Here is a 27,586-nt window from a genome sequence, read left to right as displayed (position 1 = left end):
TCAACCAGGGTTTTGTGAAGCCCTGAGGTTTCTTAGAAGGGTGTCCTGAAGGAGTGGAAGTTAATTATTTTTTAAAAATTGTTTAATGTTAAACAATTATAGGGTGATAGGACCATATATGGTCATGTCGATTTGTAGCCCCCTCCTCCCAAAATGGCCAATGATGGGCCTGAAGGGGGTGGACAGGGGAGGGACCCTGGATGGGCGTGTACATAGCTATGCTTCCCAATCAAATTCTGCATAATCTCATGGGGTTCCTTGAAGCCTGAAGAATGTTTCAGGGGATTTTCAATGGTAAAAAAGTTGAGAAAGGCTGATTTAGGATCTGGGATACACAAGCTCAAATCCCCTCTCATCCTTGGAAACTTGCTAGGTGACCTTGGACCAATCACATACACTCAGCCTAACCTAGCCTCCAGGCCTTGCAGGGATAAAACAGAACAGCATAAGTCACTTTGTGGCAGGGCACTAGGGAGAAAGGCAGTCTATAAATTAAGTAAATAATATTAAAATAAGATTTTGCTCATGGGTATTGGGCTAAGGTGGAGCCATTACCCATGCTCTTTTTTATGACATTCTGTATTATGGGAGGTCTTTTGATGATGTGATATTCCTAATTAAAGATGTTTCTATTGTATCTGACCTGATGGCATGGCTTAACACCCTCCATCCCAATTTGACCTTTAGTGGTATCCATGAAGGTACCTTTTTTGGATATTTTACTTACTGTTGCTAACACTGGTGGCATTGTATGCTCCCTTTACAGGAAAGCTACTGATTGTAACATCTTTCTCCATTATAATTCTCACCATCCATTCCATATAAAGAAAACCTGAACCTTACAGTCCGTTCATTAGGTATAAGAAGATACACTTTTTACTGGGTGAATATCAGGCCAATTCACAATCACTTTATAACTGGGGTAACAATCACTTTATAGGCCAGGGGTTATCCTCATAAAATTAGGCATTTCAATGGGCCAATGAGAAAAATAGAGTTGATCTCTTTATACCAAAATTGAGGGAGTTTCCTTGACTATTCAGAGTGGGAGTTATTTTTGTTGATCATTTGACTTGTACATTGATCATTTGACTTGTACATTATCTTTGAGTCTACATAAAGAATGCAGATTGTTAATTAAAATGTTTGTATACCTTTTCCAATTGTATAATAATTTTGGCATTAATACTTCTTTGTGGTGAGTTTATTCATCTCTTGTTGAATTTTCCACAAGGTCCCCTGTTTCTTTTATTACTGTGGGTCTACACAGACATACTTCCAACTGCCAATCCATTCCTCCAGTCACCCCAGCCAGGCCCTAAAGGCCAGGTTTTCCTGGATCAAAGGGCAAGATTTCTATTTGTTGTGATTCCATTCTTCTCCCATCTGCCATAAAATGAGGGTTTCGGTTCAGCAACAAATAGCCCAGTTTAACATGTACAGGAAAAATTCCGTTGAGAGTGTCAGTTTAGAAGGGGGCATTCGAAATGGAAAGAGGGATGGCCATGATTGGCTGGGCTGGAAAGCTTCATGTTTGAACGGAGGAGGTTTGAAAATTCTGAGGCCATTACAGAGCCGTTAAATTCAGTTGGTGGCAGTTGGGAAATGAGAAGGATGAAAGGAAGACCGAGTTTAAACAAACAAACGAAAACACTGTGAACGAAATAAGTGCTTGAAAGACCGTTACCAAGGTCAGGGTATGTGGCGAGTAGAAACAGAAGAAAGATAGAAAGGTTGCTGTGTATAAATAAAGTATATTCAGGGAGAGCAGTTAAGAGTTTAATTTTCTTCTTCTATTTTTCCTGGCTGTGCTTTGCAAACTACCTTCAGTGAGGAAAAAACAACTTGACTGCCAAGGACTAGGCCTCGTATGCCAAGGAACCTCTATGCATTTCAAAACACTGAGCATGTTTCAGGGTGTATTTGTAGACCAGCTTAAATTTATATCTTGCTCTGCTTCCAAGCGGCTATGGTCAACATACATGGTTTCAGACCCTCATCTTGCATACACCTTTGTTTGTGTAAAACATTTATATACTGCACGCTGCATAGTTTGCCCGAGGTCACTAATGACATAAAACAATACAATATGGAAAAATAATACTGAAATATTAGCATTTCAAAATAGCAAATTTGGTATTTTTAAAAAGTATAATCGGAAGGCATCTTCCATCTTCTTTTGGAAAACAGTTTACTCATTGTTTATGAAAACTAAAGGGGAAATGGTGCAGTGGGGAAAATATATTTTAGCGTTAGATCTCTTCTTCGTAACACTATAAAGAAAATACATTTCTCCATTGCACTATCACCCTCTTTTTCGGTTTGTTCAGTGAAACAATTAAGCCACACCTTTCCCTTGTGGGTCAAGGAACCTTATAATTCTAAATTAAAACAATCCACAACGAAATAAAACCCCATTCATACTCAGTAAACACTTGTAGCCTATACTCCATTAAAGGCCCTAGCAAATAAAACAGCTTTAGCCTCCAAAACTTCTCCAGATGATATCCTGCTCATGGAGCCAGTTCTAAGAAATGGGAAACATTACTGAAAAGGGAACAGGCTCCATTAGAGAAACATGAGTGTACAGGGCAGAAAGAAACACCAGCAGGGATTTTAAATAGTGGAGATTAAGTCCTACATTTTACATGATCAGGAGCGTCACTTCAAGAAGGATGTAGATAAAATTGAAAGGGTACAGAAGAGGGTGACGAGGATGATCTGAGGCCAAGGGACCAAGCCCTATGAAGATAGGTTGAGGGACTTGGGAATGTTCAGCCTGGAGAAAAGGAGGTTGAGAGGGGACATGATAGCCCTCTTTAAGTATCTGAAAGGTTGTCACTTGGACCGTTTATGCACTGAAGGTTTCATGCTGGGCTCCAGGCTGGAGTTTTAGTCGTGGCAGGTTGCCCCACCTCTTCCTGCACCCACATGGGGGAGAATTTGGCCTGGTGCACCTCATCCACTCCCTACCTGTGCTCCTGATAAGGGGGTGGGGCACTGAAGTTCCCAGTGCATAAACGGTCTTGGAGGAGGGCAGGATGCTGTTTCCGTTGGCTGCAGAGGAGAGGACATGCAGTAATGGGTTTAAACTACAAGTACAACGATATAGGCTAGATATTAGGGGGGGGGAATTCACAGAGTAGTTCAGCAGTGGAATAGGCTGCCTAAGGAGGTGGTGAGCTCCCCCTCACTGGCAGTCTTCAAGCAAAGGTTGGATACACACTTTTCTTGGATGCTTTAGGATGCTTTGGGCTGATCCTGCATCGAGCAGGGGGTTGGACTAGATGGCCTGTATGGCCCCTTCCAACTCTATGATTCTGTGATTCTGAGCACATCCAGTTTGTGGCCCTGCCAAGGAAAATCTGGGCTGGCCATGGTCACATCACTTGCACTGGAAGGAACAGAAGAGCCACCTTTTAATTTTTGCCTTTTATATCACCCTTGGCCACAGGGATGTGAATGGGCTGAAAGAAGCCACTGTGAAGGAGTTAACGGCCTCCTGGCTAGAAAGGTGCCATAAGGTGAGGGGAATATGAAGCACAGCTGGACTAGCAGCATTATAAGACAAGCACATTGTTCAAAATGGAGAAAGACATGGGGCGTTTCTATAAACCTGAAAGGTATTTTGTGTCATTTAAAACAGCAGGTTTCAGGCAGAGAAGCTAAAGGAACAAAGAGAAGTATAAAGCAGCGGTTGGCTATTCTCAAACTGTGGCTTATCTTGCTGCATGAAACCAGGCTTTGAAAGAGACATTTAATTTTCCTTTAAAAATAAAAATCCTGTTCTCCAAAAAATGCATTTTTAATAGCTTGCCATCAAATTGATAGCTTGACACTTTGCAAACACAACCAGTTTTGCAGAAATGAAGCTAAAATTGGGCACTAATGGGAAAGACGCAAGAGTTATAAACAGATTTCTTTCTAAATATGAACAAGGAATAGGATGCTGTTGCTAAGAGCAAGTCTGTGCCGCTCCAACACAGTGGTCTGGATGCGGAGCAGAATCTCCAGCCTTTGCTATTATTTTAATGGGTTTTTTAAGACATTGTAACCCGCCGCGAGCCATTTGGGAGTGGCGGGAAATAAATCGAAATAATAATAATTATTATTATTTATTTATTTTTTTATTATTACTTGAATTTACTGCCCGCCACTCTTGGCAGAGCCAGCTCGTGCCAGGTTACAGATAAAATAAAAAAATAAAATCCCCTCAAACTAACCTTAAAACCAATAGTTGAGTTACAATCTACCAAGAAAACACGACGTGTTTATGATGAATGAAGGTCATCTACCAAGAAACCAACCTCCCCACCTACCCCCGCTGGGAGACCAGGGGAAACAGCTGACCACCACAGATGGAACGTGTTGGAGTAGTCCTCCTTTGGGGGGCATAGATCTTCTCCTCGCCCTGGCCTCAATCATAGACCTGGTGGAAGAGCTCCATTTTGCAGGCCCTGAGAAAAGCCGGAAACTTCCTGCAGGGCCCACAGCTCCTCTGGGAGCTCATTCTACCAGGCAGGAGAGCCAGTTTGGTGTAGTGGTTAGGAGTGTGGACTTCTAATCTGGCATGCCGGGTTCGATGCTGCGCTCCCCCACATGCAGCCAGCTGGGTGACCTTGGGCTCTCCACGGCACTGATAAACCTGTTTTGACCGAGCAGTGATATCAGGGCTCTCTCAGCCTCACCCACCCCACAGGGTGTCTGTTGTGGGGAGAGGAAAGGGAAGGCGACTGTAAGCCGCTTTGAGGCTCCTTCGGGTAGAGAAAAGTGGCATATAAGAACCAACTTCTTCTTTTTCTTTTCTTCTTCTTCAAAGGTCAGGACTGAAAAGGCCCTGACCCTAGTCGTGGCCAGTTAAGTTGGAACCCGCAGAGCACAAGGTATAGTCAAAGAAACCAACAAGGATGGGGGGGGGGGGTGGACAGGATAGGCCATGAAGTGTATGCAGTAGACTTCCAAAATATTAGATGCACAAGCATACCTTTGGACAGTGGAGTTTGTGTACCCTAGTGACTGAGACACTGAGATGTGACCTAGGAAGTCACTGGTTTAAATCTCGACTCAACTCAACCATAAGAATCACTAACTGCAACTCTGCAGAATTATACAGAAGGATGTTAACTGCTCAGTTTGCACTGTGAGCAGCCCCCATTTCCAATGTACAACGGGAAATATTTATACAATCTGAAGAGAAACCAGAGTAACCCAATGTACAATATAGGGTTCACATTGGTCTACCTCACAGTGTTGCTATAACTATAGTTTACTACAGTGGTACTCAAACATTTTGAAGTGGAACTCACTTCTAAGCTTCATATATTTTTCAGGGCCCAGCTGCTACTTCCTCCCTCTACCAATTTCTTCCTTCTACCAGAAACGTGACATCAGTGAATACTGAAGCTCACATTTATTTTTCATGCTTAGTATACATACTCCTGACCTAGATAGGCGGGGCTAGTCAAATTGCATCATATCTTGAAGGCTAAGCAAGGTCAGTCCTGGTCAATATTTTGATGGGACACAACCAAGGACACCGGTGCACGCAATGGCAAACCCCTCTGAGCTCCTCTTGCCTTGAAAACCCTTTGGGGTTGCCATAAGTTAGATGCAACTTGATGGCAACAACTAAATAGTGAGCCACTGACTATATTTCATGCCAAAGAGAACTGGAATCTGCCATGGAGCCTCCTCTCTCTCCTGGCCTCACAGTTCCCTGCTCAAAGAAAATGTCATGGACTTACTCTCGGGTTCCACCTACTATAGTTTGAGACTGCAATGTGAGTTTTCAGTAAGAGAGGAAATTCAACATGTACAAACAATGGGGATTGTCCATCCTTCATTGCCCACATGAAGAAGAAGAAGAAGAAGAAGAAGAAGAAGAAGAAGAAGAAGAAGAAGAAGAAGAAGAAGAAGAAGAAGAAGAAGAAGAAGAAGAAGAAGAAGAAGAAGAGGAGGAGGGGGGGGAGGAGGAGGAGGAGGAGGAGGAGGAGGAGTTGGTTCTTATATGCCGCTTTTCTCTACCCGAAGGCATCTCAGTGGCTTACATTTGCCATCCCTTTCCTCTCCCCACAACAGACACCCTGTGAGAGAGGTGGGGCTGAGAGAGCCCTGATATCACTGCTCAGTCAGAACAGCTTTATCAGCACTGTGGTGAGCCCAAGGTCACCCACCTGGTTGCAATGTGGGGGAGCAGGGAATCAAACCTGGCTCACCAGATTAGAAGTCGAAGCCTCTAACCACTACCTCAAGATAGCTCTAACATGATTAATTTACAGCAGCCCGATAGTGCTGACAACTACAGACAGACTATATTTACGTAAGTGGGGTAGAGAGAATTTTCCATAGAAAAAAGATATAATATCAGAAATTTTTCTGGGATATTTTCCGCCTCATTCCAAAGGTTTGAGAATAAGTGTATTACTGCGACCACATGTTATGTGATTTGAATCCTGACAATGCTATCAAAGCACTGAATTATTTAGCCTCGATTCAATACGGTGGGATTAAGCAAGTACATGTTACGACACTGCGCAAAAGCTGCCAGACCGGGTGTGCTCATACAACAATCTGCCGAAGATAGTCACATAAGGAGGTGCAGTCTGTCTTGCACACTCTGCTCCATCTCCATGTGCGCTCCGCCTCCTGGCCTCCAAGACACCCACTGATAAAGATGTTAGAACCCTGGCCAAGGGCTCCAAGCCAGCTTTATTATCTGATCTGAGTATTTTAACTCCAGCACCATCCATATCAATACAGCACTATCTTCACTGTATCACCTTCATTCATCATAAACACTTCTCCGTAAATGTATTAATTTGTTCAGTTATATATGCTCAGAATCAAAACACAGAGAGAGAGAGAGAGAAAGAGGGAATTAAGGAATACAAATAAATAAAAAACAGAATGTGCAACAACATCTTATAATAGATGTGGCGCATAATACAGTGCAGCAGCCAACATCAGGCACCAGGTTAAACTGAACGCTAGCAACCCAGTACATGCACAGAATGGTATTTCACCATCTTGAAGTTGGCAGCAGCATCTATACAAACCATGTGAGAAAAAGGAAAGGGTGGTAGTAATTACCCTCAGTTCCAAAACTTTCCTTTTTTGTTGTGACCCACTGCCCACAAAGCCCCCAATTCCAATAAGCTCTTAGAAATAATAAATCTTTTCTATTGAAACCTTTATAGACCACTTCTCCATAGCACTAAATCCGTAGTGGCTTACAACAGAATTAGCACACAACACAGAGCCAATAAAAAGCAGTAAAAAGAAAAGCAGAATCTAACATTTTAAAACCACCAATAGGAGACATCAGGCTAAACAGGTATCTTAAGATCGGGAGCAGAAATGAGGTTAGAAATCACAGCCTGAAAACTTCAGACAGTAATGGGATATTTAAAACGAGTTGCAGGGAATCTAAAGAGCTTGAGAGAATATTTTAAAAATGCCTGGTGTCTGAAAGAAGTCAAGCTCAGCACCAGGCATCTACCAGTTGCAGTCCATATGAAGAAACACTGTTGGTTTCTTGTAGAAATACACCCAAAGCAAATGAAAACAAAAGGCAAGAAGTTGCGTCTTCTTGAAATTTATTAAATGCAATCCTGAATAATTTTGCAACCAAATGGGGTCCCAGGTATTCAATCCCACTTTCTATTGCTTCTTCAGTGGTTGCAATTATAGTATTAATATAACATCATATAATATCACCAGTACAGCTCTTTAGTAAAGGGGTCACTTCTTCAATTGAGCCCAATTGAAGAAGTGACCCCTTTACTAAAGAGCTGTTGCCTATGTAATATCCTGTACCTGTACTGGTGATATTATATGATCTACCAATTGGTGATTAGGAGGGTTATTAATCCTAGTTTTATTGACTGCATATGTTTTATATTACTTTATGGTTTAAAAGAGCCTCTTGTTGCACAGAGTGGTAAGGCAGCAGGCATGCAGTCTGAAGCTCTGCCCATGAGGCTGGGAGTTCGACTCAGCCTTCCATCCTTCCGAGGTCGGTAAAATGAGTACCCAGCTTGCTGGGGGGTAAATGGTAATGACTGGGGAAGGCACTGGCAAACCACCCTGTATTGAGTCTGCCATGAAAATGCTAGAGGGCGTCACCCCAAGGGTCAGACATGACTCGGTGCTTGCACAGGGGATACCTTTACCTTTACCTTTATGGTTTACAAACGGTATATAATGTTTCTTATGCTGTATTCTACCTATGCTGTTAGCCACCTCGAGACTTTGAGTAAGGGATGGGATAAGAATAAAATAAAATAAGGTCTCCAACACTGGCACATGCCTATCTAGTCAGACGTGCAAGCAATTCTGCTGTGCCAGGAGCACATTTCGTTTGAGACCACGATGGCAGCCATACCACAAAGCGGGCATAAAGGGTGTTGGTATTCTATCCTCACCATTAGTTGCTCCAAGCTGCAAGGAGGTAACCATTTCTTAAATGAAAAAAGCAACAACAGATAAAACCACCTTATTTGGAGTCACACAACTGGTTTACAGTGCCTGATCAGTGCCTAGTTCTCCAGGGCCTCAGGACCCGGTCTTTCCTAGTCCTACTCACTTGAAATGCTACCAACTGTATATGGGACCTTCTGCACACACCATCAGGTGCGCTTTTCCCCCACCTAATTACACCCCCTTCACCAGCTCTGGCTTGCACAATCATTTTCAAGGAACTGAACGTTTCATCTGTAAAAAGCATTTTGGCACTCTGTAATGTTTTTCTTCTTTATGCCCCTTTTCCTACAGCCACAAAAAAAAAGTGCCCTAGAAGCCTGCAGCAATGCAGTGAATGGCATTTTGCTCTCAGCTGCTGGCACTAGCCGTTACGATTTGAGCAAAGCCATGGCAACTGGAACGGAATGCTAGTTATTAACGAATAATACGCATACACAGTTGGTCTTTATTCAAGCTAACAACTGGTCTGGTCCTTGATTCTGCTTTCCCCAACAAAGCCTTCAACAGGAAGACAATTATTCTTCGGAACGTAGAGCTTTTCCTCTTGCCCCACCTCCCCCTGCATCTCCTTACCCCATACTCAGAAATACTAATTTTTTTTCCCTGTTCTCTGGATAAATATAGCTAGCAAGAGAACATGAACGATGCTGCTCATCATTTCACACATACTTTCATCTCCCCAGTTCATTCACAAGCAACACTAAGTCCTTTTGTGTGATTATATACAAAAGATCACATCCTGAATACGAGGGTCCATCTAGTCCAGCATTCTGCTTCACACAGTGGCCAACCAGACATCTTGTAGGGCAGGGGTAGCCAACCTGTGGTCCTCCAGATGTTCATGGACTACAATTCCCATGAGACCCTGCCAGCAATGCTGGCAGGGGCTCATGGGAATTGTAGTCCATGGACATCTGGAGGACCATAGGTTGACTACCCCTGTTGTAGGGCCAACAAACAAGCGTAGAGTCAAGACCTTCACCTGATGTTTCCTCCGAACACTGGTATTCATGTTCCCTTTTGTCACCATGGCTAGTAGCCTTTGAAGTATCCCTCCTCCATGAATCTAATTCCCATTTATACTTGAGGGCATCAATATCTCCATGGATGGTGAATTCCACAATTTAATTACTTGTTGAGTAAAGCCGTAATCCCATTAGGCTATCCTGAACTGCTTGCCTATTAACTTGGTTGTCCCCGAGTTCTAGTTTTATGGGTCAGGCAGAAAGGGTTCTTTCTTCACTCCGTACATAATTTGATAAACCACTGCCTTAGCTGTCTTTATTCATTAGCGAAGAAGTCTCCTTAATTATTTGGAATGCCTCATACTGAACAGTTCTGCAGGGGAGCCAGAAGGAACCCTGTGGTTCTATATTGGAAATCACCAATATAGATTACCCTGTCCTACTCCAGGCATTGAAGCCTTGTGGTAGGGGAATTTATGCTGTGAACTGCCTGAGGTTTACATTTGGGTGATTAAAGTATGTTCCGAGAGTAACTGATCTGCATTAAGAAGACACGCTCTTTAAAAATAAACACTATTCAGTCTTGGGCAACAAACCTTGGCCAGTGGCTTTGGTTGAACTACAAATCAGAGGGAAGCAGAGGAAACTACATATCAGAACTACCTACAGGTGTTAATATAGTCTTTATCTACAGTGCATCAGATCTATCGTGTCAGATGGGCTAACTCCAGGATATGAAACATGGACAAACCCCATTATTTGTACACGGTGCATTTGTCTTCTTTGGCTAACATTATTTAAACCAGGGGTAGTCAAACTGCGGCCCTCCAGATGTCCGTGGACTACAATTCCCAGGAGCCCCTGCCAGCGAATGCTGGCAGGGGCTCGTGGGAATTGTAGTCCACGGACCTCTGGAGGGCCGCAGTTTGACTACCCCTGGTTTAAACATTTTAAAGTATTTAAATTTGCATCAGAAAAGTTTTCAATTTAGATTTCCTCAGAAAGCTCACATCACTTCCTTCAATCTTTACACTGAACTGCAATGCCAAAAGATAGTATTTGCTATAATCAGGGGGGGGGGTATCTTAAAATGGTTAGGGTATTGGCCGAGGACTGGGAAAACCTGGATTCAAATATCTGCAACAGCTATGAAACCACACTGGATGGCCTTGGGCCAATTGCTTTGTCTCAGCCTAATTCTCAAAGCTGTTGTGAAGATAAGGGCAAGCCATATATGTCGCACTCCTTAGCAGAATATGTAATGTGTATATGTAATGTCTTATTAGCACCTCTCTTTTCTCAAAGCATCTCCCTGAATTTTGCAAAGCAAATACAGCAGATAAGATCAGAGAAAGTATGACTTTCCCATGGCTACCCAGTGAGTAAGTCAATGGAGGATTTTAACCCAGGTCTCTCCAGCATAACCCCCTAAATCAAAGAGTCCCCAAACCATTTTTGGGTCCGGGAGCACCTTTGGAATTCTTGTAAGCCCAATTACAAAACGGCTACCATAGGGGGAAGAGATGTGCACCTGTAGGAACCCAAGTACAAGGTAGAAGAGCAGTCATTTTAAAAACACAACGGGAAGGAGGAGTGACAATATAAAGCCAACAGGGCAGTGGCCATCGCAACTGAAACATTATAATAATCTGCACTCCCAATCAGACCTCCAGGAGCAAATCAGAAACCCAGTTGGACAGGAGTCCCACTTGCCGCCCACCCCCCCCCCCTTTCTAAAATAATTGGTGAAAACAGGAAAGGCTACTGGCCCCGAGGGACTTGAAGTGTAACTGGCCTCCTACACAGGTCTGCTAGTTAGCGACACAAAAAAAGCAAATAGGAACAGAAATTCACATGCATGCATGCACACACACAAGTGTGAAAATGTAGTGGGATGGAAAGTCACGTGACCTGTGCAGACAGCATAGTGAACAGCTAGTTTGAGCAGTGGGCAAAGACTGAGAAACACCAGGGTGAAATCCCCCGTTTCCATGGCGTTTACTGGAGGAACTTGGGCCATCTTTTCTTTCTCAGCCTAACCCACCTCACAGGGTTGTTGAGAAGATAAAACATATAAGGAGGGAAGAATAATGCAAGCGGCTTTGAAGAAAGGGGAGAATACATTCCAAGATCTCAGTGCTCAAACTAGCTCCATCAAACTATCAACTCAAAGGGGAGTGCAAAACCTCAACCCAACTGGTCATTTTGGGGCTGTTGAGTGAAGTTGTGTGTAGGTATGCAAACTTGCTTTGTATAGCACCACTCTTTCCATCCTAGCCAAGGCAGTAAACATTTGAGCCTTTCACTAAGATATGTTCATTTGGTACACTATATAACCACAAGAGCCTCTTGTGGTGCAGAGTGGTAAGGCAGCAGACATGCAGTCTGAAGCTGTCTGCACATGAGGCTGGGAGTTCAATCCCAGCAGCCGGCTCAAGGTTGACTCAGCCTTCCATCCTTCCGAGGTCGGTAAAATGAGTACCCAGCTTGCTGGGGGGTAAACGGTCATGACTGGGGAAGGCACTGGCAAACCACCCCGTATTGAGTCTGCCATGAAGACGCTAGAGGGCGTCACCCCAAGGGTCAGACATGACCCGGTGCTTGCACAGGGGGTACCTTTACCTTATATCCACTGGTAGTGGTATACATGAATGGGGGGCGGGAGACTCTTTGGAAGTGCAACTCAAAAGGCGTCCTTGGCTTCACTGACAGAGAATCTCACGGGTTTATAGTTTCTTCTCCTTTACAGCTGAATCAGCCTTGCAGTAATGGATTCTAGGACCCCAGTCATGATTCCCTTCCGTCTGACTTGTGGTCTTCACTACCCTCTGAACAGAAAATCCAACTTTTCAATTTTCACCTTTGGAACACCTCCAATCATTCCAAGATGAAAACAAAATATTCTTCTAACCACAGTGTATCGCAGGACACCCTATCAATGTATTACAAGACCTTGATGTTGATTTTGCATCTCCCTTTCAGCCTCTGTTCAGGACGCATCCCCCTTTCACCCTCCCTGAACTATGCGACTGCCAGGCAACGGGGATATAACTGCAGTGCATCCATAGGAAGGGCAGCACCAGCCATGCACGGAAAAGCAATTCAAATTTCCTTCATTACTCAAGTTAAATTGACTGTATAAAGGTAGGGACTCTTGCTGCAGTTTAATAGCGGCAATAATACAGTAACATGTTTCAAATGACCAAGCTGTATGTTTTTATGGTTGTGGGAAGCCATATTCTACACAACAATACCCTGCTATATTCTACACAAGAATACCTTGTTACCCTGCGTTCGCCATTCCAACAATCTAGAAGAAAAATTAAGCAAGATGACCTTTTAGGCTTGTATTGCCAAGTAGGCAGTGATTATTTATTTATTTATGTATTTATTTATTTTTATTTCTTGCCACTCCTGGGACTGGCTCGTGGCAGGATACAAATAGTCAATCAATTTAAAAAAAACACCTAATAAAACCCCATTAAAATATCAAACAGGACATAAAAATACAACATTAAATAAGCAAACATGGCGGTATAATCCCCTATCCCCCTCATAACAACATCCAATCTCACAGGGGAAGAAGGGAGCCATAACCTTCACCATAGATGACCCTGGCATACGGCTGTTTAGCACCATTTAACAAACATTTACACATGCAAATGATGGAAACACACACAAAGTGTCAGTTTGGCTATTTATGGGATTCTTCACACTTTCTTCCTCTGTTTGGAATGTCAAGACTGTACTGTAACAGTAAAGGTTTCAAACACAGCCCTGGTCTGATCCTGGCCTGTATCTCTCCCCTGCAGGCAGTAAAATAATTCAAGAGACACCAACTGTGCCAGAAAGAATCTAGGTTTTCAAAGTCCTTCTGGTATGGTTTGCTTGCAACTGAGAAGACAGCAAGGGAAGTGGAGGCTTAATCTCAGAAATGGTTGCCAATCTCCAGGTGATGCCTGGAGAGTCCAGGTATTATACCCAAAGAAGTCACGGCTTACAATCCTGGTATTATAATTGATCTCCAGGAGAAAATGGCTGCTTTGGAGGGGGACTCTATGGTATTATACCCGGCTGAGGTCTATCTCCTACCCAACCCAACCCCTCTCTCCAGACTCCACCTCCCCCCAAAATATCCAGATATTTCCCAACCCAGAGCTGACAACCCTGGCCTCAGAAGCACATTATTTATTTGACCAGAAACAGCACCCAAATACAGGCCTCCTGCAGCAAAGCTGACTCACAAATCTCATCTTATCCCTCATTTGAAGAGTGCTCTCTCCCTACTGGGAGCCATGATGATGACAAATTAATTCTGCTGATTTGTGGCGTGCACACTCAGTTTTGTCAAGGGACATGTGTTGATTGTCACTCTAAACCAGGCGTAGTCAAACTGCGGCCCTCCAGATGTCCATGGACTACAATTCCCAGGAGCCCCTGCCAGCGAATGCTGGCAGGGGCTCCTGGGAATTGTAGACCATGGACATCTGGAGGGCCGCAGTTTGACTAAAGGTAAAGGTAAAGGTATCCCCTGTGCAAGCACCGAGTCATGTCTGACCCTTGGGGTGACGCCCTCTAGCGTTTTCATGGCAGACTCAATACGGGGTGGTTTGCCAGTGCCTTCCCCAGTCATGACCGTTTACCCCCCAGCAGCAAGCTGGGTACTCATTTTACCGACCTCGGAAGGATGGAAGGTTGAGTCAACCTTGAGCCGGCTGCTGGGATCGAACTCCCAACCTCATGAGCAAAGCTTTCAGGCGGCTGCCTTACCACTCTGCGCCACAAGAGGCTCATGCAGTTTGACTACCCCTGCTCTAAACCCAGGTTCAGCCAGCATCTATTGGGGGGGGGGGAGAGAAAGACATTTGGCACATGTTACCAGGTCCAGAGCATCCAAGAGAGGCATTACTATGGAAATATTTCAGAACTAACAAGATAAAACTGGGATACAACTGTGTTAAAACTTTACACCAGGCCCTAAGAACTACTTCTTGGGCACCATAATCAGCTATCAACCCACCATTTCTCTATAATTTACCGACTACACCATGGCTGGTGCAAGTGGTAATAGCCTTCGGTTTTGATGGTTTAAAAAACAAGTTATGCACATTCAAAAAACAACAACAAACAAGTTATGTGGCCAATCAATGACTGGTTCACCACCTGTTCTTTAGAAATACACGGGGAAGCATCATAACTAGAAAAGAGTGATACTTACACATTATAAAGGCAATATCATCACTCACTAATCATCATCACTGTAACTAACCATTATCAAGCTGGTTGCATACAAACAACTCACTGCCTAATTGATTGGCCCTCCCTAAGGGTGCGCCACCAATACAGAGAGAGGACTCTGCTGATGAGGGCAAACCAGTTCAAATTGTGGGCAAACTCACTCCCAACCTGATAGGCCCTCCTGTGGGTGTACTGCCAATAGGAAAAAGAGCACTCTGCCAATGAGGGCCAATGAGTTCAAATTGTACTCTGCCAATGAAGGCCAGGGTGTGCCGCCAATAGGGAGAGAGTACTCTACCAATGAGGGTCAAGCAGTTCAAATTGCATGCAGACAACTCTCTCACCACCCGGTTGACCCTCCCTGGGGGTATGCCACCAATAGGGAGAGAGCATCCTACCAATGAAGGCCCATCAGTTCAAATTGTGTGCAGACAACTTACTCCCTAACTGATTGGCCCTCCCTGGGTGTGTGCCACCAATAGGGAGAGAGCACTCTTCAAATGAAGGCCATTTGTAGGCCTTCTCTGTCCTTTTCATCCTCTTCCTGCCAGATAGAAGAGATGCTGGCCTCTCTAAAATGCTCTGCTGTTGGTAAGTTGCCTCAGCCTTTTCTCACCCTCCATCACTCCCAGGCAAGGGAGGGAAGCCAGCTGCTTCCTTTGTTAGTCTCAGGTTTCAGCTCTCTCATAGACAAACAAGCTGCTAAAAAGTCAGGGAGAAACAGTATTTCAAAAACAGAATGTCAAAGGCCAGACTGAATGCAATGAATGTCTTGACTCAGTCCAGGAAGTCAAGGGTTTGTTCAGGGTATCAGCAGAAGGTGCAGTTCCATCAACCCAGGCTTCCCAGCCTCAAGTTAATATAGGCTGTCAGTAGTCTCTTAGTCTTCACTCTGTGATGACTCACTGTCTTCTGCAGTCAGCAACTGTCTTGCTAACATGGTATGATGCCTTTATACTGGAGTTATCTTCCAGCTCAAAGCTGATATTGCTTAATTGGCTAAGGTGAACCAGGTGGGCTGACAAGGCAAGGAGCTGGAAGCTGGGCAGAGGAGTGAGGAGCTCCTGCAACAACTTAGGAATCTAAGTCCAGGTATGTCTGCAGCTCCATTTCTTCCTCCCTGTTGAACATCTAGCTAAGCTAAGCTCTCATCCAGCTGAGGCTTGGGTAAAACTGGCAGCTCCTGGCAAGGCTTTTCCTCTGAGGAATCCTCCCTAACAGGACCTGGGCTCACAACCAGCAGCCTTCTCCACCCAGCTTGGCCCTTGGGAAATGGTGGTGGGTTGGGAAGGAGGCAGCTCCCATAGCCTTACCTATCCAGCCTGTCCTTTGGGAGATGTGGGAGGGGGGGTGAGAAGGAGGCAGCCTACCTCCCATGGCCTTCCCTACCTGACCTTTGAGAGATGTGGGAGTGGGAAGGAGGCATGTGCCCGCCCCCGCCGTGGCCTTCCCTGTCTGGCCCAGCCTTTGGGAAATGTAGGGGAGGGGAAGGTGGCAGCCCACCCTTCCCTGGCCTGCCTGGCCTTTGGAAGATGTGGGGTTTGATGGTAAGGTGGGGACAGTAGTGACCAGTGCCCTTCCAAAGTAGCTGTTTTCTCCAGGAGAACTGATCCCTTCCTCCCCCTCCCCTTTCTTTCTTCTTCGTCTTCCTGAGGTTGCTAGGCCCCCACCTGGAATTTGGCAACCCAGCTGGCTGCATATGGAGGAGGAGTCAGGAATCAAACCCAGCTCTTGAGATTAGAGTCTGCTACTCTTTGACCACTTCACTATACTTGATCTCAAGATCAAGCAGGGAGCTGAGGGGGGCGCGGACCTCAAAAGGTCACAGTGCAGCCATATGTGCTAGCATCCGTTGTATTCCTGGGTGCAATGGGCTTTGCCTCTAGGAATTAAATAAAGATGTAGAGCTTGTTCACACAACTGGCTTAAACCACTTTGACAATCTGCTAGTGGGTGGGGCTGTGGCTCAGTGGTCAAACATCTGCTTTTACTCACTGAAGGTCCAGGATTCAATGGGGAAGGCATTTGCCTGAGATCCTGGACTGTTACTGGGATTTACAGTAGATAATGGGGGTAGTAGAAAGTGCCATCAAGTCTTATGGTGATCCTGCAGGGTTTTCGAGTCAAGAGATGTCCCAATGTGGTTTTGTCAATTGCCATTGCCTGCCTCCACATCACAAACCTGGGATTCTTTGGAGGTCTCCCATCCAAATACCATCCAGAGCTGACTCCACTTAGCTTCTGAGATCCCCTGAGAACAAACTAGCCAGGCCTATCCAGCTCAGGTTAGAGTAGATAATACTGGCCTTGATATCCAGTGGTGTGGACTGAATTTTCAGCATTCTCATCCAACTGCAATCCTTTGGAAGAAGCCGTGAGAGTTTAACTGGCTTTATTTCCTTTTTTTTAAAGGAAACCTTCTTAAGAGTTTGAAAAGGCATTTTAACAGCAGTTTGCTTTACGACAACCTCTCATCCCTCTGCTTGGTAACAGAAAATACAAACAATTGGGCTCAACAAATGCCCACAAAGCCAGGTTTTAGTAGAATAATCACACATTTCTTTGGAAAATACTGGCCATTGTTGAGCAGCAAATGGCATATTACTGGAAGGACTTCAGAATGACCGTGAATATAGCTTTGCTCTCCCCTTTACAGGCATTACAGGAGAACCGAGGGACAGGCAGCTGTGACCATGAAGCAAGATTTCATTAAGATCTGGAAAAGCTAATTTGTTCAACTAAATGAGGAGTCAAAAATGCTCCCTGTTTACAGGAAAATGACCGCATCCTGAGCCAAACAAGCTCTGGTGCCAAAGGCTTCAGGTGTTCGGTGAAACTGGATCTTGCTGTTATTGAATTTAAAAAGGAACAGCTTGCTGGCCTATTGAAATGTCTGCTGCAGACATGTAAACACTCCTATAAATTAATAAACTCAGATTTGGGCATGATTCTGCAGTCAGGTTTCCTAAAGTGGCATTTTTCAAACTAGGTTTCTGAAGAACCGGGTTTGATTCCCCACTCTTCCTCCACATGCAGCAAGCTTGGGTGACCTTAGGTCAGTCACAGTTCTCTCAGAGCTCTCTCTCAGCCTCACCTACCTCCCATGGTCTGTGTTTGGGGAGAAGAAGGGTAAGCGATTATAAGCAGCTTGGAGACTTCTTCGGGTAGTAAAAAGCAGGGTACAAAACAACAGCTCTTCTTCTTCCCCAAATGTCTTCCAATAACCCTGTAAGGCATATTAACCTGGGGGAGAAAGTGCATGCCCCCCCCCCACTTGGCAGCCCTGCACACAGTTTTTCTTATAGCTTTGTAAAAGGAAAAAGAAAAACAACCCAGTAAGTCGAGCCAGTTGTTTCTGCTTGTCAAGAGAAAGACCTGGTTCATCTCTTTACTGCACTCATGGATAACAGTGTCCCAATTTGGAAGGCATATAGGCAAACGGGGTCATGTTAGTGAACAGTTGCTTCTTATAAATTAATGGTAATCTGACAAGCCTATAGCCAGTTCGCATGCAAGAGAGTGCTCCAACCTCCTGGAAAGGTTAGCTGAATGCAGCTAATATGGTTCATGCCACAGGCAATTCTCTGACGTGTGCTTGATGGACCGCTGAAGGGTCGAGGGAGCTTTTCTTGGGTCATATCTGGACACTCAGACGTCTTTCCAAACCACAGCAGCACAAATAAGGGTAGCTTTGCATATGTAGGAGCAGGTCTCCAAAGCACCAGAATTCTAAAACTTTGTAAACTTTCACAAACTGGTGTTCATAAGTTACATGACTATTCATGCCACAGGCAATGCCCAATTAATGTTCTACCACTTTCATCATTTCTTTAAGGAACATCAATCCAGAATACAGGGATTGTTCCATTTTGGCTTTGCAAGAACCCTGTGAGATAACCATGACAGCAATTGGTCTACAATGTCCAAGGGAACCTCAAGGCTCTCTCCAGGTCTTTGAAGCCCACCTCTGACATTGTATTCACAACAGAACTGATATGGTTTGCATGTCAGAATAGTATTAAATAATATTGAGAATGATACCGCGAAGCTAGCTTCCATTTTCCTACATAGCAGTAGAATCATAGAATCATAGAGTTGGAAGGAGCCATACAGGCCATCTAGTCCAACCCCCTGCTCAACGCAGGATCAGCCCTAAGCATCCTAAAGCAAACATAACTTGGGTGACCTTGGGTCAGACACTGTGTCTCAGATTGAACCAGGGGTTGCCATCATGGTGCTGGTGGGCCAAGGGCATCTGCAGACAGCATTCATGATGCCCATCACCTGTTTTAAGAAAGTGGGTGGTGGCAGGGGGTGCTTTTACCCAACAGAATTTCTGATTGGCCATTGGAAACCTGACAGATGGATGCTTTGTGGCTGAGAACCAGCTTGGTGCAGTGGTTAGGAGCAACAACTTCTAATCTGGTGAGTTGGGTTTGATTCCCCACTCCCTCACATGCAACCAGCTGGGTGACCTTGGGCTTGCCACAGCGCTGATAAAGCTGTTCAGTAATATCAGGGCTCTCTCAGCCTCACCTACCTCACAGGTATATAAGAACCAACTCTTCTTCGACTACTTTATTTTACTCATGTTCTAATTTTGTGTGCATGAGGGAAAATATTTGTATTCAATGCATTAATCTGAAAAAAGCAGACTATTTATTAAACAAAGATAGATCAAGTTGGATAGCCATGTTAGACTGCTTGTAGCAACAGAAAAAGAGCCTCTTGTGGCGCAGAGTGGTAAGGCAGCCGTCTGAAAGCTTTGCCCATAAGGCTGGGAGTTCAATCCCAGCAGCCGGCTCAAGGTTGACTCAGCCTTCCATCCTTCCGAGGTCGGTAAAATGAGTACCCAGCTTGCTGCTGGGGGGTAAATGGTAATGACTGGGGAAGGCACTGGCAAACCACCCCGTATTGAGTCTGCAATGAAAACGCTAGAGGGCGTCACCCCAAGGGTCAGACATGACTCGGTGCTTGCACAGGGGATACCTTTACCTTTACCTTTAGCAACAGAAAAGAGTAAGAGTCCAGTAGCACCTTATAGACAGCTTTGTGGAAGGTATGAATTTTCATGAGTTATTGCTCACTTCTTCATATACCCTGCCACAAATTTTGCTATTCTTAAGGTGCTATGGGATTTCTGCTCTTTTCTACTGATAAGTCAGTCAGCCAGTAAACCTTTATTGGCATATAATTTCTATTGTTAAACAGAGGTTCTGCCTGAAATGCCAAAGAGCTACAATCAGAGTTGTGCATAACTTCATTCCCTCATATTTTATGGTTGGCAGCCATTTTGGGATTGCAAAATCTTCTGTGGCAGCCATTTTGTGACTGTGCCTAACACCCAGTGTCAGAATTACAAAGGCGCTCACAGGCTGAAAAAGGTTGAGGACTACCTCACAAGGTTGTTGTAAGGATGAAATGGAAGAGGGGATTCCTATGTATACCACCCTGGGCTCCCCAGAAGGATAAAAACATGAGAATTACTGCCCTCACCACATTGGCCTAAGACATTCACACAGCCACTTCCTACCCGAGAATGATAAAGGGAGGAAACAATAATTACCCCTGTAGGAAAACTGTATCCTTGCCAGGAGAGCTTTGTTAAACAACTTCCCCACAATCACAACTTCACCACAAAAACTGGCCATCTAGAAAGGAACATATGCTTCAAAATTCAAACATGGCTGATGCTTCATGTCTCAACCGGAATACAATGTGCTGTGCAGAGTTCTGGGATTATACGCGTGCATTAGCATTATGGGAGTGTAAGCAAGTTGCAGCCAGCGGAACAAAAGCATTAACATCTTCAGGTTTTGTTACAGGTACAAGTCTGAGGCATCACCTGCTCTGCTGCCCTGTTCAGCCCTGGCCCCTGCCTGTTGGAATGAGCTCCAGGAAGAACTGAGGGCCCTGCTGGAGCTTCTTCACTTCCGCAGGGCCTGCAAGATGGAGCTCTTCCGCCAGGTGTTTGGTTGAGGCCATGATATGGAAGATCTGGCCCCTCCTCCGGTACCTTTGGCATCTTGGGTCTCTGCCTCTTACATGTTCTTGGGCACACATGACATCTATGGCAGAAATTTGGTGGCTTGGTAGAATTTTGGAAGGTGGGAGAGGATTTTTTAAATGTTGTACTGATTTTTATTGTTTTATTCAACGTGTAAGCCGCCACGGGATAGCCGGTCTAGGAGCAGTAGCATAGAATTTTAATAATAAATAGAATATCTTCCTCATCCCGTACCAGTGACATCCCCAACGGAATGAGACCTTGCTAAGTCCAGTCAGAGCAGCAGAGGTTGGTTCTCTCCAGGTTGGTCAGCTGCTAAGCACGGCAGAACAGTAGGGAAGGGTCCAGGTTCCACAAAATGTGCCCGTGAAGTTTTCCATAACAAGACACCATCCAAATCCAAAAGAAATCCAACAGCTTTTCTTTTTTTCTTTTTTTTTTTTAAGCCACTTTAAAAAGCCATTGTCGGTTACAGTTCAGGGCCAGCTGACCTTCGCAAATGCAATCCCAGATAAGATTCCACGGTCAGGCAAGTGCCGGGAAAGGGACAAGAGACATTCACTTCACACACAGCTGCAGAGAGCCAGGACCAAAGAAGCCTATGTTCGATATTTTAAACAAAAATACTTTACATTTCAGCTTGACAGCCCCCCACCAGCTCATGCCACTAACAGAAACCCTGCTGTACGAACAGCCAAAGACCAGGGAAGCCCAGGGCCTCTTGAAGCAGCTAGGATTTATGTCAATTTGGGGCTAGTTTTGCTTTGCTCGTGAACTGTATGACAAAGCAAAGACATGTAGCGCGGCTATGTCCAACTCAACCTTCAAGGGTATCACGCAATCTTATTTCATCCCCTATATTTTCCCTCAAGCAGGGCAACAATCCCCATCCCCTCATTTTCCTCTCCTAGTGCAAAACACTTCCTCACCTTTTCAATCAGTGCTCAAAAAAGCATTACTCAGAACAGTAAATAAGGAATTTCAATTTAATTTCTCTTTGCCTGCAATAAGCCACAAATCTTTGTGTGTGTCCCCCCCACCCCTCCTCCAGATTCAAAGGGAGACCTTACTAAAAAAAAATAGCAGTTTATTAGCATGTGCCAATTATCTGGCAAATCATCATTTCTAAAGAAAAGAAAAGAGCAAAATGCTCTATTTGACAGATGCTGTAAAGAGCTCATTTACACATCTGTCTCCGTCTTTATGCCCCAGCATTTTAGAGTGATTTATCTCCTAGGGATAACATCTCATATTGCAATGATCAAAATCTCAAGAGTTATCTATTGCCTGCTCCTCCTAAGCTACAGATTGTACACAAATTATTCATATGCTTTCCGATGGGGGGGGGGGGCAGAAATAGCCATATAACAGTATTGTGCTTCTGCTCACCCACATTCATACGCTACCACCACAGGGACAGACAAGATGCTTGGCAGAATTACATATACACTTATAATCACTTAGACTGCTTCTGCAACGGAAATTGCTCCAGTTCGGCATACAAACTAAATTAGGGTTTATTCGAAACATCTATATGATATCATTCCCAGATATTCCCTCGTGCTGTTTATCTTTTTTCCAAAGATGATACAATCGTCTCTAAAGGACAGAGGTTAAAATATTTACATACAATGTAGATAGGAAAGTGTGCAATTTTGAAGGCGCACCCACATTGGTGCTATTTTCCTTGTTCCTAGCTGTTGGGATCATCATTTTTATCCTCGTGCCACCAGATGGCTCCCCCCAAGGTTTTTAAACAAAACATCATTGCTAGTTTGCTATAGCATTATAACAAACTATTACTATGATCTCCGAACCCCACTGGTTGCCCAAGGTCCACTGTTTTGTTTTTTTAATGAAGATGCATTGTTGTCAAGCTATATCTTTCCAGTTCTACCTGCATAATGAAGAGCTTGAGATTTTGAAACTGAACACAGGAATTCAGAAGAAGCAGTAGAGCATGGTAACAGATCGCTATAACATCACAATGCTCAAGTGCAATCGTAATTACTGGGTCAGTGGCAGGGGGGAAATATGGAGAAAACAGCATATAATATATACACAAACTCATGGTTCTGCAATCACTGTGAGGATGACAACGAAACTGAGAATTCTCACTGGGTGGACAAAGCCTCACTCTCTCAATGTGCTCTGAATTCTCAGTTGAATATGTGAAGTAGCTCCCATGACACACATGAGGCTAATACGTCCAGCTTGAACTTTTATGGTGATGATTAATCCTTAATTGACAGGCCATGATTCCTACATGCAAGCCATCACTTAAAGCAGTGGTCCCCAACCTTTTTATCACCGGGGACCACTCAACGCTTGACAATGTTACTGAGGCCCACTGCCCTAATGCTCTCTGACTCTGGTCGCTATGGTAATGTTTAAACATCCCTTCAAAATAAGATACAGACGCGCCACAACAATGAACATAAGGAACATTTTATGGAAATTTTAACTCATGACAATGACCAATCAATGGGAACCCTGAGCTTGTTTCTCTGCAACGAGATAGTCCCATGTGCGCCTGCCGGATCGTGGATGAAGTAAAGGGCCGGGGGGGGGGAGGGGGAGAAGGCGTCCTTCGCAGCCCACCTCCAGTTAGTTGACAGCCCACAGGTTGGGGATCGCTAACTTAAAGAACAGGCATGTAAGAACCAAGTTTCAATTCAATCCAATGCAATGCAATGTAATGTAATAGGAAGAAAGCCCTGTTACCAGTATTTCCTTCTAATGGCCAACAAAGTAGGAGACGACAGGGTCCATTTTCCATCGGCATGTCATACCACAGTAACTAGGTACTCTGAACTCCAATAAACGGATTTGGGGAGTCTTATCAGATTTCACAGCCACCAATGAAACAAACCATTAATCTCTAGAAGTCTCCAATATGAGAGCATTCATCAACAAGGGGTAGTGTACAATAACTCCTTTTCAAGGTCAAAGCAGAAGGTGGATACACTGCTCAAGCCTCTCACTGGGCACCAAGAAGGTACAGGCTGCTTGGCTGCTTGCTAATGAAGGAGAACGCAAAGACAGCCCAAGACAACTTAGAACAAGTGGTAGAAGCTATAACAATGGGCAATTCACCGCTCTTTAATGGTGTTCCACATTTGCTGGCTGTTCCATCTCACCTACAACGGAAAGTCTTCTTAGCAGTCATTTTGATATACTTTTTCACTGTAATATTTGCCCTCCAAATTTCCAGGAGAGAAAGACATCTGCCAACATGCTTTCTTCCCAAGCCTGCTGTGATCACATGCTCAGGTACGAACAATAGTGCAGCAAGATAGTCATTATGTCCTTTTCTCAGATAATCTTTCGAGGCAAACATGAGCCTGTTTTGCTCATTAGCCAGTCCATATTTCCAGGTATTCTTCTAGCTTCACCGGGGCAACCAGAAGAAAATCTCAGCCTCTCAGCAAGTGATGCTGTAAGATTAAGAGGATTCTGCCCATGGAGGGAGGAGGGGAGAAAGTCCGGTTTTGCCATTTTAGAAAAAGCTGTTTCTCATCTTCCATAGAGATGCATGAATATGCCGATTCCTGTCAGGTTATTAGCCACATAGGGCCAGTTCTAAAAATTAATACCAGTGCAGAGTCGGAGTGGTCACAATGCACTTTAAAGTCTTTTATTTCCCTGTTTGATTTGCCAATCTCATCGCAACGAGTCACCAATAAAATTTTTTTCCTTGCTCTAAATATACTGAACGGTGCCGGAGTACAGCTCAGTAAGACAGCGTGGGACTGTGGTTAGAGTGCCGGACTAGGAATAGGGAAGAGACAGGTTTATTTCTCTACGCAGCCATAAGGGTTACCTTGCCCAGACACAATCTCTTTCTCTCACGGCCTAATCAACCTCATGGGTATGCAGGAAGGAGAAAATGGAGGAGAAAAGACCCACAGACAGCCTAACTTACCCCACTTTTCACATTTGTTCACTGTAAGAGAATCCCCAGAAACAAAATACTTTAACAAAACTTCTGGTCGGGTAATTCATTTAAGCTTTCCCCTCCCAAATGGGAGGTGTGATCATTTTATTGATTGACTGACTGATTGATTGTATTTGTATACTGCCCTCCCCTGAGGCTCAGGGAAGTTCACATGGAACACACATTGTATTCAATTTCGTGTCAAGCAAAATACAGCAATAGTAATAATAATAACAACAACAACAACAGAGAATAACTGTTTAACGGAACAATCAAACAGGTCCATGGTTCAGTCCAGATACATGGATTCCTGGGAGGGAAGTTCAGGAGCCGAGCAGTGTTACTGGATCCGGTTGACCTCACCCAAATGTCTGGTGGAAGAGCTCCCTTATGCAGGCCCTGTGGAACGGCTTTAGTTCTGTCACAGCCCTTATCTCCTCCGGGAGCTTGTTCTACCCTGTGGGCATCAGGACAGAGAAGGCTCTGGCCCTGGTTGACGTCAAGCAGGATTCTTTTGGGCCAGGGATCACTGGCCAGTTGGAGGTGGCAGAGCACTTTGAGGGGTATACGCAGAAAAGCAACCTCTCAGGGATAGTGGACCCTGACCGCATATGCTCTTGAAGGTGATTACCAGAACCTTTAGCCTGATCCAGAAATCAACTGTTTAGCCACGGTAGTTGTTGGAGGATGAGCCAGATGTAGGACCTCCATGGTGTTGCTTGTGAGGACCTTGGCCGCTGCATTTTGGACCAGCTGCAGTTTCTGAATCAAGGCTAAAGGCAGGACTACTCTTGTGATCTGAGCTTTCATTGAGAAAGAAGCAGCCTGGATCACGCCTAGGTTCCTGGTGGAGTGAGCCACTGATAGCTGCATACCATCCAGGGTGGGCAGACATGCTTCTTTGCATGGTCCCTTCCTGACCAGCCATAGGACCTCTGTCTTTGAAGGATTGAGCTTCAGACAACTCTGCTTGAGCCACCTCATTGCTGCTTCCAGGCAGCTGACTAATGCTTCTGGGGGAGAGTCAGGGTGGCCATCCATTAGGAGGAAGAGCTGGGTGTCATCTATGTATTGATGACATTCCAGCCCGAACTTCCATACCAGTTGGGCAAGAAGGTGCATGAAGATACTGAACAAAATTGGAGAGAGGACCGCTCCTTGAGGGACTCTGCAAGTGATGATCTCTCTCCTATTCCTATCTTCTGTCCACAACCCTGAAGGAAGGAGATCAATTACTAAAGGGCCATCTCCTGTATTCTGGAATCGGCAAGGTGGTGAGCTAAAAGCTTATGATCGACTGTGTCAAACACTGCTGAGAGATCTAGTAGTACCAGCAGCGCCAACCCGCCTCAGTCCAGCTGGCGACGGAGGTCATTCCTTAAGTTGACTGGCGCTGTCTCTACCCAATGTCCAGGCCAGAAACCTGACTGAGATGTGTCTAGGACTGAAGCTTCTTCCAAGAATGCTGAGATTTGATCTACGACAGCCCTTTCCACCTTTCCCCCCAGAAACGGTAAGTGCGAGACCGGTCAATAGCTGTTGGGCTCCCATGGGTCTAAGGATGGTTTTTTCAGTAGCAAGCGTACCACTGCCTCTTTTAGTCCCTCCGGGAATTCATCAGTTGAGAGAGAAAGGTTGATTATCTCCTGGAGTGGGGCCATTCTTATGTTGGATGTTTTTAGAAGCCATGATGGGCCGGGGAGGGGTCTAGCAGGCATGTTGTTGGCCTCGTTGCTGTTAGCATCCTGTCCACTTCATTCAGCACCTGAAGTTACTCAGTGTTCTCTCCAGACACGGCCAAGGGGCCGTTAGTTCACTTTCTGTATCTAAGGGTGGAGGGAGGTTGTGATGAGAGTGTCAAGATTTTGTCTGCAAAAAGACTCAGAAATGTTGATAACCGATTAGCTATTGTTTTGGTGCCTTTCTGCCAGGGCAGTAAGAAACTGAATTATCCTATACAATTGTGCCAGGTGTGAGTTTGCAGACTCTATGATGGTCAAGTAAAAATTGCATTTTACTGACTTCATCGCCATCTCACAGGCCTTCATCTGCATTCTATAAGATGTTCTTTGAGGCTTCGTCATGAGTCTTCCTCCAAACTCACTCTAGTCATCTCAGTTCCCGTTTCTTGCCATGAAGCTACTTAGTGTACCAAGGGGCTTGCTTGAGAGGGGTTCGGAAAGGACATCAGGGATCTATCTCATCAATGGCAGCCAGCATTCTGTTATGCCAGTCACTGACCAGACCATTTAGAGCAGTGGTCCCCAACCACCGGGCCGCGGCTCCCTCTCCCTGCTCCCCCCGCAGAGAGAAACTTCACAGGCCGCAAGCAAATCAGCCGCCAAAGCGGCCGATTAGCTTGTGGCCCTGCAAGCTTCTTTTTGTGGGAGGGGGGAGAGGGAAACAGGGCCGCCGGCGCAAACGCGCATGCATGGCAGTTTCATGCATGAACGCATGCATGGAAGTTCTGTGCATGTGCGTTTGTGGCCGCGCATGGTGCAAACATGCATGCGCTGACCTGCCGTGCATGCGCTCATGTGCGAAACTGCCGTGCATACACAAAATTGCCATGCGTGGCACAAACGCGCATATGCTGACCTGCCGTGCATGCGCGGCATGCATGGCATGCACGCCGCCGAATCGCCCTCCCCCCCCACACACCAGTCTGCAGCCTTAGAAAGGTTGCGGACCACTGAGAAGTGCTGGGAGGCACTGGATCCCACAGAGTATTCAGGAATCCAATTGGATCCATAAGTCTCTGCAGGTGAGCTGAAATTCGCTTAGTGATGGGCTGGGCGTTCTTTTCCTTTTCCTTTTTTTTTAGTTTTTTTTTCTTTCCACAGTTTAGTTTGGCTTTGGTGTTTAATTTATCATTTTTGATTGATTTGGCCAGATTTTGATGTTTTGCGGCAGCTTTTTTGGCCTGGGCTGGTTCAATTTGGGGAACCTTCTTGGTTG

General features: G+C 44.9%; 1 protein-coding gene across 6 annotated transcripts in view; it reads right to left on the bottom strand.

The window, feature by feature from the left end:
- Nucleotides 1–27,586, bottom strand: part of TNIK (TRAF2 and NCK interacting kinase) — a 315,869-nt gene that overhangs the window by 250,499 nt on the left and 37,784 nt on the right. The window lies entirely within an intron of this gene.

The sequence above is a fragment of the Paroedura picta genome, chromosome 8, assembly GCF_049243985.1.
Source record: "Paroedura picta isolate Pp20150507F chromosome 8, Ppicta_v3.0, whole genome shotgun sequence".
NCBI lineage: Eukaryota > Metazoa > Chordata > Lepidosauria > Squamata > Gekkonidae > Paroedura > Paroedura picta.
This window is presented reverse-complemented; position numbering and strand designations above follow the sequence as displayed.